Source organism: Lolium rigidum, chromosome 5, assembly GCF_022539505.1.
Source record: "Lolium rigidum isolate FL_2022 chromosome 5, APGP_CSIRO_Lrig_0.1, whole genome shotgun sequence".
NCBI lineage: Eukaryota > Viridiplantae > Streptophyta > Magnoliopsida > Poales > Poaceae > Lolium > Lolium rigidum.
The window spans coordinates 206,415,550-206,428,996 of NC_061512.1; positions in this window are offsets into that span (position 1 = coordinate 206,415,550).

Here is a 13,447-nt window from a genome sequence, read left to right on the forward strand (position 1 = left end):
ATTATATGAAAAATTGTGAGTGCTCATGAAGTATGTTCCTACAACATCCCAAAATTTCATATCCAAAATCGATATGGACACTGAGAAACAAAAAAGAGAAAAGCAGCATGAATAGTGCTACCTAGTGTCACAAAAAGACAAATCAGAAAATGACACTATTCATGCTGATTTTCTCTTTTTCGTTTCTCAGTGTCCATATCGATTTTGGATATGAAATTTTGGGATGTTGTAGGGACATGCTTCATGAGCACTCACAATTTTTTGTATAATTTTTTGGCACGTATAAAATACGTTTTTTTGTACGGTAGCACGGTACCACCTAAAGAGGTGGTAGCACTAGATATGTTCTCGACCGAGCTGGCCTGCCCGAGCTATCAAAGTTTCAATGCTGTAGTACGCATGTCAGCAGCACAGTCTAGCTTTAGATAGCAGAAGCGCAGCCGCAGAGGTGCAGATCAGCCTCTGCATGCAGGTTTGGCTGTCTGTCACTCGATGGACGGCCGGATGGGACGCCCTCCCGCGCGCACAGAGCGAAAGACGCCAGCCGAGACTGGGAGATCGTACACGCACACTCTCGCTGCGCCGTACCAGATAGAGCTCTGCCTGGAGAGGATCTTCCCCTGGGATCACGTGGTCTTTTCGAGCTGTTCAAGCCACCAGTTTATCCCCTGTCGGTCAAAGCCCCAGTCAATTCACTTGCCACCACCACACCACTGCATTCTCTGCGTCGGGATGTACGTCTACAGATTTACCTACTGTTACCCATAGTATATAGTAGATACTATTGAGATATTCTACGCTACACGCTCGGGTTCTCAATACCTGTTATTGATTCGGGGCCTCTTTGATTTAAAAGATTTGCATAGGAAAATGGGTGATTAAATCATACTCTCTTCGATAACCAACCTGAAATTGGATGATTAGAAACATGGTTATACCCAAGCTAACAGAGTTTAAATCCTATGTTTGATATTTGTATGTCTTATAAAGATAGAATATTCTTTTGATGGAAGTGGGAGGCAACGTTTTTCTCGATAGCGAGGCACCCGTGATACTTCGTCAATCTTAAGATCTGATCGCCTTCTCAGTCTTTAAGAGGTGACCATAGGAGTAAGGCGTGTACGCGTCCATATGGATGCGTGTATGCACGTATACGTGAACATTTACGTTTGTACTGTGTTTAAAAAATTCTTATACCCCCTCTATCAAATAAAGGTTGTTCTAACTTTGTCTAATTTTAGATGTATCTATGGTGAATGCTTAATTTGTAGAATTTATTATCATAGAGATTTTCCCTAAGTAATCCTTTGCGCTAGATATCATATGAAATCTAACATCCACTCATTTATCTTTCTGAATCCTTTGCTTTTTCTATGATGGAAACAAACAAATTTTGATGCGCACGAATCAAAGTGGTCCATAGTAAAATGTAGGCTAATTTTTTTCTAGATTCATTGAACATGTGACAACTATTTAGGACTGAATGGTGGTACAAAAGTTACCAAAAGAATACTATACGTACCTAGACGTTATTCCTGACAAAATGTTCAAACACACTCTCTATTTTAAAATAAGTGTCGCAACTTTTTTTTTAGATATGAAAGTATCTACACTTAGAATAGGTCTAGATGTATATCATATATTGAAACCGAGGTAGTACTCCGCTGGTGAAGGGTAGGTAGGCCGGAGTATAGGGCGCATTTGATATCCTGGGCTCCCCTTGGCTTGCATCGGCGGTGCAAAAAAACAACCCGTTTGGATGCCCGCTCGTCTCCACGTTCTTGCATAGCATGGGTGACGAGGTATCGATTCATCAATGCCTGCAGATTTTAGACTTAGGGTTTCGTAGAGAGCAGAGGGCAAGTAGATCTCTAAGGTTGTCAGACAAACAAAGGCGTCCAACTCAAAAAAATATGGTGGCTAGGGTTTGCAATGATTCGATCTTTATTTCAACCTCGGATTCACCTTTATATAGGAGGTGAACCCGGGGGTTTTCCGTGTCGTACAAGTACCAATTATCAGGCCGCATTGGGCCTTTTCCTAGATTGATACAAGTTTCCTATAATAACTCCACCTTCCTAATCCGAACATCTTCAACCTTCTGGGCCTCCAAATATTTGAGTCCATGGGCCTTCTACCCGAATCATAGACCAGGGGTATATATGCGACATGCCTCTTAGGCATACCTATGTTAGTAGCCCCCGAGATTTTACCCGAGTCGTAGAGTCGGGCAAAATCTCCATCTTTCTTCTTTTTGATAATACTTTCGAGTTATGTACAATTCTTACTTGATATCTATATTGTACAGGGATAAGGGTAAACAAGACTGGTGCATCTGAAGGATCAGGTACCAGTTAATTGCTCTTGTGGAAAATTCGCATAAAACTACTTCAAATTCAAGTCCCTGGACTCGAACTTGGAATATCGGTGTAATTTAGTACGTGCCGCTTTAGGACTTATCGAAAACTGAATTCCAGCTATTTTATTGAGTACCCAACGTGTCCGCTGGGATTTTCTTCACATATGTTGATGCGGACAAGGTGGGAGAGCGCATTCGGGTGCGATACCACGCCACACAGGACGGATCCTGGGGTCTTACCTTCATGAACCTTTCGTAAGTCACGGTATCCAGAGTTTTTATCGCGACGGACACGCTTTGAAAATGTATTGTCGAGTGCCTTTGTTCGGCTGATGGAATACTCCATTTCTTCAGGTTAATGTATTACACCAAATAATATATTGGCTCCCGATGGGAGTACATGACGAGTTTTGCAAAACTCGAAAATGTACACCCATAACCAAAATTCTTCGGTTTCATTCTATATTGCCTTGCTGTATTGCTCTCTTTATTATCAGTTTTCATCGGATGCGCGACCAGCGCTCCCGATGGGAGTAGCCCCCGAGGCTACATCCGAGTGTTTGCATTTAGGTGTAAGCTCAAATTTGTCGTTAACCAACTCTATATTTTTCATCATTCGCCTCGTCTTATCAGCAGTATAATCTATATTGCTGATAAGAGTAGCCCCCGAGTCTATGGTCGAGTGCTTGCAGCTGGACATAGGCTCCATATTTTACACTTCCCATCGTATATTACCTTGTTAACTCGAATATTTTCTCAAACTTGACGTCGATGCTGACGAAGACCATGTTGTGTCGCCTCGGGAAGCCACGACTGCTGGTGGACCACTGTTTTGTGGGTCCAAAATTTCCGCTCTTCCCCCACGTCGCACGAAGTGGGGCTTTCACGTTCTCCGAAATTCCCAGTGATTGCGCGTAATTAACACGTCCGTTGGGAACCCCAAGAGGAAGGTATGATGCGCACATCAGCAAGTTTTCCCTCAGTAAGAAACCAAGGTTATCGAACCAGTAGGAGCCAAGAAGCACGTTGAAGGTTGTTGGCGGAGGAGTGTAGTGCGGCGCAACACCAGGGATTCCGGCGCCAACGTGGAACCTGCACAACACAATCACAGAACTTTGCCCCAACGTAACAGCGAGGTTGTCAATCTCACCGGCTTGCTTTAAACAAAGAATTAGATGTATAGTGTGGATGATGATGTTTGTTTGCGAATAACAGTAAAGAACAATTGCAGCAGTTTTGTATTTCAGATGTAAAGAATAGGACCGGGGTCCACAGTTCACTAGCGGTGTCTCTCCCATAAGATATCAGATGTTGGGTGAATAAATTACAGTTGGGCAATTGACAAATAAAGAATGCATAACAATGCACATACATATATCATGATGAGTACTATGAGATTTAATCAGGGCATTACGACAAAGTACATAGACCGCTATCCAGCATGCATCTATGCCTAAAAAGTCCACCTTCGAGGTTATCATCCGAACCCCTCCGAGTATTAAGTTGTAAACAACGGACAATTGCATTAAGTATGGTGCGTAATGTAATCAACACAAATATCCTTAGACAAAGCATCGATGTTTTATCCCTAGTGGCAACAGCACATCCACAACCTTAGAACTTTCTCGTCATTGTCCCAGATTTAATGGAGGCATGAACCCACTATCGAGCATAAATACTCCCTCTTGGAGTCACAAGTATCAACTTGGCCGAGCCTCTACTAGCAACGGAGAGCATGCAAGAACATAAATAACATATATGATAGATTGATAATCAACTTGACATAGTATTCAATATCCATCGGATCCCAACAAACACAACATGAAGGATTACAAATAGATGATCTTGATCATGATAGGCAGCTCACAAGATCTAACATGATAGCACAACGGGGAGAAGACGACCATCTAGCTACTGCTATGGACCCATAGTCCAGGGGTGAACTACTCACACATCGATCCGGAGGCGATCATGGCGATGAAGAGACCTCCGGGAGATGATTCCCCTCTCCGGCGAGGTGCCGGAGGCGATCTCCCGAATCCCCGAGATGGGATTGGCGGCGGCGGCGTCTCCGTAAGGTTTTCCGTATCGTGGCTCTCGCATCGGGGGTTTCGCGACGGAGGCTTTAAGTAGGCGGAAGGGCAGGTCGGGAGGCGTCACGAGGGGCCCACACACCAGGGCCGCGCGGCCGGGGCCCGAGCCGCGCCGCCCTGTTGTGTCGCCACCTCGTGGCCCCACTTCGTCTCTCCCTCGGACTTCTGGAAGCTTCGTGCAAAAATAGGACCCTGGGCGTTGATTTCGTCCAATTCCGAGAATATTTCCTTACTAGGATTTCTGAAACAAAAAACAGCAGAAAACAGCAACTGGCTCTTCGGCATCTCGTCAATAGGTTAGTGCCGGAAAATGCATAATAATGACATATAATGTGTATAAAACATGTGAGTATCATCATAAAAGTAGCATGGAACATAAGAAATTATAGATACGTTTGGGACGTATCAAGCATCCCCAAGCTTAGTTCCTACTCGCCCTCGAGTAGGTAAACGATAACAAAGATAATTTCGAAGTGACATGCTATCATAATCTTGATCATACTATTGTAAGCATATGAGATGAATGCCGCGATTCGAAGCAATGATGAAGATAATGAGTAAACTAATGAATCATATAGCAAAGACTTTTCATGAATAATACTTTCAAGACAAGCATAAAAAAGACTTGCATAAGAGTTACTCATAAAGCAATAAATTCAAATTAAAGGCATTGAAGCAACACAAAGGAAGATATAAGTTTCAGCGGTTGCTCTCAACTTCAACATATATATCTCATGGACAATTGTCAACATAAAGCAATATAACAAGTGCAATAAGTAAACATGTAAGAATCAATGCACACGGTTGATACAAGTGTTTGCTTCTAAGATAGAAAGAATAGGCAAACTGACTCAACAATAAAGTAAAAGATAGGCCCTTCGCAGAGGGAAGAATTGATTACTATATTTGTGCTAGAGCTTTTCATTTTGAAAACAAGAAACAATTTTGTCAACGGTAGTAATAAAGCATATGAGTTATGTATAAGACATCTTATAAGTTGCAAGCCTCATGCATAGTATACCAATAGTGCTCGCACCTTGTCCTAATTAGTTTGGGTTAACACTGATTATCATTGCATAGCATATGTTTCAACCAAGTGTCACAAAGGGGTACCTCTATGCCGCCTGTACAAATGTCTAAGGAGAAAGCTCACATTGGATTTCTCGCTTTTGATTATTCTCAACTTAGACATCCATACCGGGACAACATAGACAACAGATAATGGACTCCTCTTTAATGCATAAGCATTTAACAACAGTTATTATTCTCATAAGAGATTGAGGATTAGCTATCCAAACTGAAACTTCCACCATGAATCATGGCTTTAGTTAGTGGCCCAATGTTCTTCTCTAACAGTATGCATACTCAAACCATTTGATTGTGAAAACCGCCCTTACTCCAGACAAGACGAACATGCATAGCAACTCACATGATATTCAACAAAGGTAAAAGAGTTGATGGTGTCCCCAGAAAACATGGTTACCGCTCAACAAGCAACTTACTAAGAAATAAGACACATAAGTACATATTCTTCACCACGATAGTTTTTAAGGCTATTTGTCCCATGAGCTATATATTGCAAAGGCAAAGAATAGAAATTTTAAAGGTAGCACTCAAGTAATTTACTTTGGAATGGCAGAGAAATACCATGTGGTAGGTAGGTATGGTGGACACAAATGACATGGTTATTGGCTCAAGGATTTGGATGCACGAGAAGAATTCCTCTCAATACAAGGCTAGGCTAGCAAGGTTGTTTGAAGCGAACTCAAGTATAAAAGGTGCAGCAAATCTCACATATAAACATATTGTAACTATTATAAGACTTTACATTGTCTCCTTGTTGTTCAAACACCTCAACCAGAAAATATCTAGACTCTAGAGATCAATCATGCAAACCAAATTTTACAAGCTCTATGTAGTTATTCATTAATGAGTACAAGGTACATGATGCAAGAGCTTAAACAAGATCTATATGAGCACAACAATTGCCACGTATCACATTATTCAAGACATTAAACCATTTACCACATGCGGCATTTTCCGTTTCCAACCATATAACAATGAATGAAATAGTTCAACTTTCGCAATGAACATTAAAGATGAAGCTAAGAACATATGTGTTCATACGAAACAGCGGAGCGTGTCTCTCTCCCAAACAAAGAATGCTAGGATCCGAATTATTCAAACAAAACAAAAACAAAAACAAACAGACGCTCCAACTAAAGCACATAAGATGTGACGGAATAAAAATATAGTTTCACTAGAGGAACCTGATAAGTTGTCGATGAAGAAGGGATGCCTTGGGCATCCCCAAGCTTAGACGCTTGAGTCTTCTTAAAATATGCAGGGATGAACCACGGGGGCATCCCCAAGCTTTGACTTTTCACTCTTCTTGATCATATTGTATCATCCTCCTCTCTTGACCCTTGAAAACTTCCTCCACACCAAACTCGAAACAAACTCATTAGAGGGTCAGTGCATAATTCATATATTCAGAGGTGACATAATCATTCTTAACACTTCTGGACATTGCTCAAAGCTACTGAAAGTTAATGGAACAAAGAAATCCATCTAACATAGCAAAACAGGCAATGCGAAATAAAAGGCAGAATCTGTCAAAACAGAACAGTTCGCAAAGACGAATTTTAAAGTGGCACCAGACTTGCTCAGATGAAAATGCCCAAATTGAATGAAAGTTGCGTACATATCTGAGGATCACGCACGTAAATTGGCAGATTTTTCTGAGCTACCTACAGAGAGGCAGGTCGAAATTCGTGACAGCAAGAAATCTGTTGCTGTGCAGCAATCCAAATCTAGTATTGGCTTTACTATCAAAGACTTTACTTGGCACAACAATGCATTAAAATAAAGATAAGGGAGGTTGCTACAGTAGTAAACAACTTACAAGAATCAAATATAAAACAAAATTGCTGTAGTAAAATAAAAACATGGGTTATCTCCCAAGAAGTGCTTTCTTTATAGCCATTAAGATGGGCTCAGCAAATTTAATGATGCACTCGCATAAGGATGAGAGTTGAAGCAAAGAGAGCATCAAAAAGCAAGTATGAAACAAATTTAAGCCTAACCCACTTCCTATGAAAAGGAATCTTGTAAATAAACAAGTCAATGAAGAACAAAGTGAATAGCATAGGAAGACAAAACAAGTGTAACTTCAAAAATTTCAGCATATAGAGAGGTGTTTTAGTAACATGAAAATTTCTACAACCATATTTTCCTCTCTCATAGTAATTTCCAGTAGCATCATGAACAAACTCAACAATATAACTATCACATAAAGCATTCTTATCATGAGTCTCATGCACAAGATAATTACTACTCCCAACATAAGCATAGTCATTCTTATTAATTGTAGTGGGAGCAAATTCAACAAAGTAGCTATCATTATTATTCTCATCACCATAATCATCAAATGTAGGAGGCATAGTATAATCATAATAAACTTTATCCTTAATAGTAGGTGGCACCAAAATACCACTATCATCATAAATGGAAGGAAAAGTGTCATCAAAGTAAATTCTCTCCTCCATGCTTGGGGGACTAAAAATATCATGCTCATCAAAACCAGCTTCCCCAAGCTTAAATTCTTCCATAGCATTAGCAATAATAGTGTTCAAAGAGTTCATGCTAATAACATTGCTACAACTATTTTGCAAACAAAGTTCCATGGGTTTTTTAATTTTCTTTTCAAACACCTCATGTCCTAACTCAAGATAAATACTATAAAGATCTCTAATATTTTTGTTGTTTTCCATTAAGCCTAACTAGTGAAATCACACAACTTAGTGTTCTCAGGAGTATTCATTTTAACAGTAGTAAATAAAGCAAACTAAATAAAGTAAATGCAAGTAACTAATTTTTTTGTGTTTTTGATATGGAGAACAAGATAGCAACTAATTTTTTTGTGTTTTGATATAATGCAGCAAACAAAGCAGTAAATAAAATAAAGCAAGGCAAAAACAAAGTAAAGAGATTGGAAGTGGAGACTCCCCTTGCAGCGTGTCTTGATCTCCCCGGCAACGGCGCCAGAAAAAGAGCTCTATTGCGCGTAATTAACACGTCCGTTGGGAACCCCAAGAGGAAGGTATGATGCGCACAGCAGCAAGTTTTCCCTCTGTAAGAAACCAAGGTTATCGAACCAGTAGGAGCCAGGAAGCACGTTGAAGGTTGTTGGCAGAGGAGTGTAGTGCGGCGCAACACCAGGGATTCCGGCGCCAACGTGGAACCTGCACAACACAATCACAGAACTTTGCCCCAACGTAACAGCGAGGTTGTCAATCTCACCGGCTTGCTGGTAAACAAAGGATTAGATGTATAGTGTGGATGATGATGTTTGTTTGCGAATAACGAGTAAAGAACAATTGCGGCAGTTTTGTATTTCGGATGTAAAGAATAGGACCGGGGTCCACAGTTCACTAGCGGTGTCTCTCCCATAAGATAGCGAGATGTTGGGTGAATAAATTACGGTTGGGCAATTGACAAATAAAGAAGGCATAACAATGCACATACATATATCATGATGAGTACTATGAGATTTAATCGGGGCATTACGACAAAGTACATAGACCGCTATCCAGACATGCATCTATGCCTAAAAAGTCCACCTTCAGAGTTATCATCCGAACCCCCTCCGGTATTAAGTTGTAAACAACGGACAATTGCATTAAGTATGGTGCGTAATGTAATCAACACAAATATCCTTAGACAAAGCATCGATGTTTTATCCCTAGTGGCAACAGACACATCCACAACCTTAGAACTTTCATCACTTGTCCCGCAGTTAATGGAGGCATGAACCCACTATCGAGCATAAATACTCCCTCTTGGAGTCACAAGTATCAACTTGGCCGAGCCTCTACTAGCAACGGAGAGCATGCAAGAACATAAATAACATATATGATAGATTGATAATCAACTTGACATAGTATTCAATATCCATCGGATCCCAACAAACACAACATGAAGGATTACAAATAGATGATCTTGATCATGATAGGCAGCTCACAAGATCTAACATGATAGCACAACGGGGAGAAGACGACCATCTAGCTACTGCTATGGACCCATAGTCCAGGGGTGAACTACTCACACATCGATCCGGAGGCGATCATGGCGATGAAGAGACCTCCGGGAGATGATTCCCCTCTCCGGCGGGGTGCCGGAGGCGATCTCCTGAATCCCCCGAGATGGGATTGGCGGCGGCGGCGTCTCTCGTAAGGTTTTACGTATCGTGGCTCTCGGTGCCGGGGGTTTCGCGACGGAGGCTTTAAGTAGGCGGAAGGGTAGGTCCCAGGGGCGTCCACCGAGGGCCCCACAACGACAGGCCGGGGCGGCCGGGGCCGGAGGCGGGTCTCGGAGCGTCCGAGGCCCACAGCAGGCCGGCGCGGCCGAGGGCTTGGGCACACGCGCCCTAGTGTGGCGCCACCTCGTGGCCCCGCTTCGTCTCTCCCTCGGACTACGGAAGCTTCGTGCAAAAATAGGACCACTGGGCGTTGATTTCGTCCAATTCGAGAATATTTCCTTACTAGGATTTCTAGAAACCAAAAAGCGACATGACAATGGCTCTTCGGCATCTCGTCAATAGGTTAGTGCCGGAAAAATGCATAATAATGACATATAATATGTATAAAACATGTGAGTATCATCATAAAAGTAGCATGGAACATAAGAAATTATGAGATACGTTTGGGACGTATCACCGCGCACGCGCAGGGCCACGAGAGATGAGGGCCACGAGAGAAAGGAGAGAGGGCCAGATCTTTTTTTCTTTTTTTCTTTTTTGTGTTTTTTTGTTCTTTTTAATTTTAACTAGTTAATTAGTTTAACAAAAACGGTAAATTAACAAAAAAAAGTAAAACTTGATAATTAACAAAAAAAAGTAAAACTTGATGTGAGCTATATATATGTTAATTATAATTACCTATTAACAACTCTCGCGTGTATACGGAGGGGGCGCCGCGCGACCCTCTCGCGCGCGGAGAGAAAGAGAGAGAAAGGAGGGACCCGCCACCGCCACTGTGCCGCCACCGCCCTTTCGCCACCGACCCCGCGTGTATACGGAGGGGCGGCGGGAGCCCTCGCCGCCCCCTCCGTATGCGCGCGGGACCCCTGTTTTTACGAGAGAGAGGATCGGCACCGCCACCGCCACCGCCACCATCACCGCCACCGCCCTTTTGCCACCGCCATTTCTCCACCGCCACTGGGTCTCTCGGTCACGCGGTCCCGCTGCGAGCGAGGTCGATCGTCACATATACACATCTAGTCACCGCGTCCCCCTCTGCCTCCCTCGTCGCCCTCTCTCTTTGTATGTAGAAGAGATGTGGTAATCTGCGGCATATTGATGCGTGTAGTTGACCCGTCCGGTTGGGAACCCCAAGAGGAAGGTGTGAGTGCGCACGGTAGCAAATTTCCCTCAGTAAGAAACCAAGGTTTAATCGAACCCAGTAGGAGTCAAGAAGCACGTTGAAGTTTGTTGGCGGAGGAGTGTAGTGCGGCACAACACCGGGGATTCCGGCGCCAACGTGGAACTGCACAACACAATCAGAGAACTTTGCCCCAACGTAACTGGCGAGGTTGTCAATCTCACGAGGCTGTTGTAAACAAAGAATTAGATGTATAGTGTGGATCATGATGTTTGTTTGCGAATAACGGTAAAGAACAATTGCGGCGGTTTGTATTTCGAGATGTAAAGAATAGGGCCAGGGGTCCACGGTTCACTAGCGATGTCTCTCCCATAAGATAGACAGATGTTGGGTGAACAAATTACGGTTGGGCAATTGACAAATAAAGAAGGCATAACAATGCACATACATATATCATGATGAGTACTATGAGATTTAATCGAGGGCATTACGACAAAGTACATAGACCGCTATCCGGCATGCATCTATGCCTAAAAAGTCCACCTTCAGGGTTATCATCCGAACCCCTTCCGGTATTAAGTTGTAAACAACGAGACAATTGCATTAAGTATGGTGCGTATATGTAATCAACACAAATATCCTTAGACAAAGCATCAGATGTTTTATCCCTAGTGGCAACGAGCACATCCACAACCTTAGAACTTTACCGTCACTTTGTCCCAGATTTAATGGAGGCATGAACCCACTATCAAGCATAAATACTCCCTCTTGGAGTCACAAGTATCAACTTGGCCAGGAGCCTCTACTAGCAATGGAGAGCATGCAAGAACATAAATAACATATATGATAGATTGATAATCAACTTGACATAGTATTCAATATTCATCGGATCCCAACAAACACAACATGAAGGATTACAAATAGATGATCTTGATCATGATAGGCAGCTCACAAGATCTAACATGATAGCAGAATGAGGAGAAGACGACCATCTAGCTACTGCTATGGACCCATAGTCCAGGGGTGAACTACTCACACATCGATTCTGAGGCGATCATGGCGATGAAGAGACCTCCGGGAGATGATTCCCCTCTCCGGCGAGGGTGCGGGGCGATCTCTGAATCCCCGAGATGGGATTGGCGGCGGCTGCGTCTGCATGGGTTTTCCGTATCGTGGCTCTCGGTGCTGGGGGTTTCGTGACGAGAGGCTTTAAGTAGGCGGAAGAGGCAGGTCAAGGGGCGTCACGAGGGGCCCACACACCGGTGCCGCGCGGTCGGGGCCCAGAGCCGCGCCGCCCCTGTTGTGTCGCTCTACCTCGTGGCCCCACTTCGTCTCTCCCTCGGACTTCGGAAGCTTCGTGGAAAAATAGGACCACTGGGCGTTGATTTCGTCCAATTCCGAGAATATTTCCTTACTAGGATTTACGAAACCAAAAACAGCGAGAACACGACAGACGGCTCTTCGGCATCTCGTCAATAGGTTAGATGCCGGAAAATGCATAATAATGACATATAATGTGTATAAAACATGTGAGTATCATCATAAAAGTAGCATGGAACATGAGAAATTATAGATACGTTTGGGACGTATCAAGCATCCCCAAGCTTAGTTCCTACTCGCCCTCGAGTAGGTAAACGATAACAAAGATAATTTACTGAAGTGACATGCTATCATAATCTTGATCATACTATTGTAAGCATATGAGATGAATGCGAGCGATTCGAAGCAATGATGAAGATAATGAGTAAACAAATGAATCATATAGCAAAGACTTTTCATGAATAATACTTTCAAGACAAGCATCAATAAGACTTGCATAAGAGTTACTCATAAAGCAATAAATTCGAAGTAAAGGCATTGAAGCAACACAAAGGAAGATATAAGTTTCAGCGGTTGCTTTCAACTTCAACATATATATCTCATGGATAATTGTCAACACAAAGCAATATAACAAGTGCAATAGGTAAACATGTAAGAATCAATGCACGCAGTTGATACAAGTGTTTGCTTCTAAGATAGAAAGAATAGGCAAGACTGACTCAACAATAAAGTAAAAGATAGGCCCTTCGCAGGAGGAAGCATTGATTACTATATTTGTGCTAGAGCTTTTCATTTTGAAAACAAAAAACAATTTTGTCAACGGTAGTAATAAAGCATATGAGTTATGTATAAGACATCTTATAAGTTGCAAGCCTCATGCATAGTATACTAATAGTGCTCGCACCTTGTCCTAATTAGCTTGGGTTAACACTGATTATCATTGCATAGCATATGTTTCAACCAAGTGTCACAAAGGGGTACCTCTATGCCGCATGTACAAAGGTCTAAGGAGAAAGCTCGCATTGGATTTCTCGCTTTTGATTATTCTCAACTTAGACATCCATACCGGGACAACATAGACAACGAGATAATGGAGTCCTCTTTAATGCATAAGCATTTAACAACGGTTATTATTCTCATAAGAGATTGAGGATTAGGCTTGTCCAAAGCTGAAACTTCCACCATGAATCATGGCTTTAGTTAGCGGCCCAATGTTCTTCTCTAACAGTATGCATACTCAAACCATTTGATTGTGAAAACCGCCCTTACTTCGGACAAGGCGAACATGCATAGCA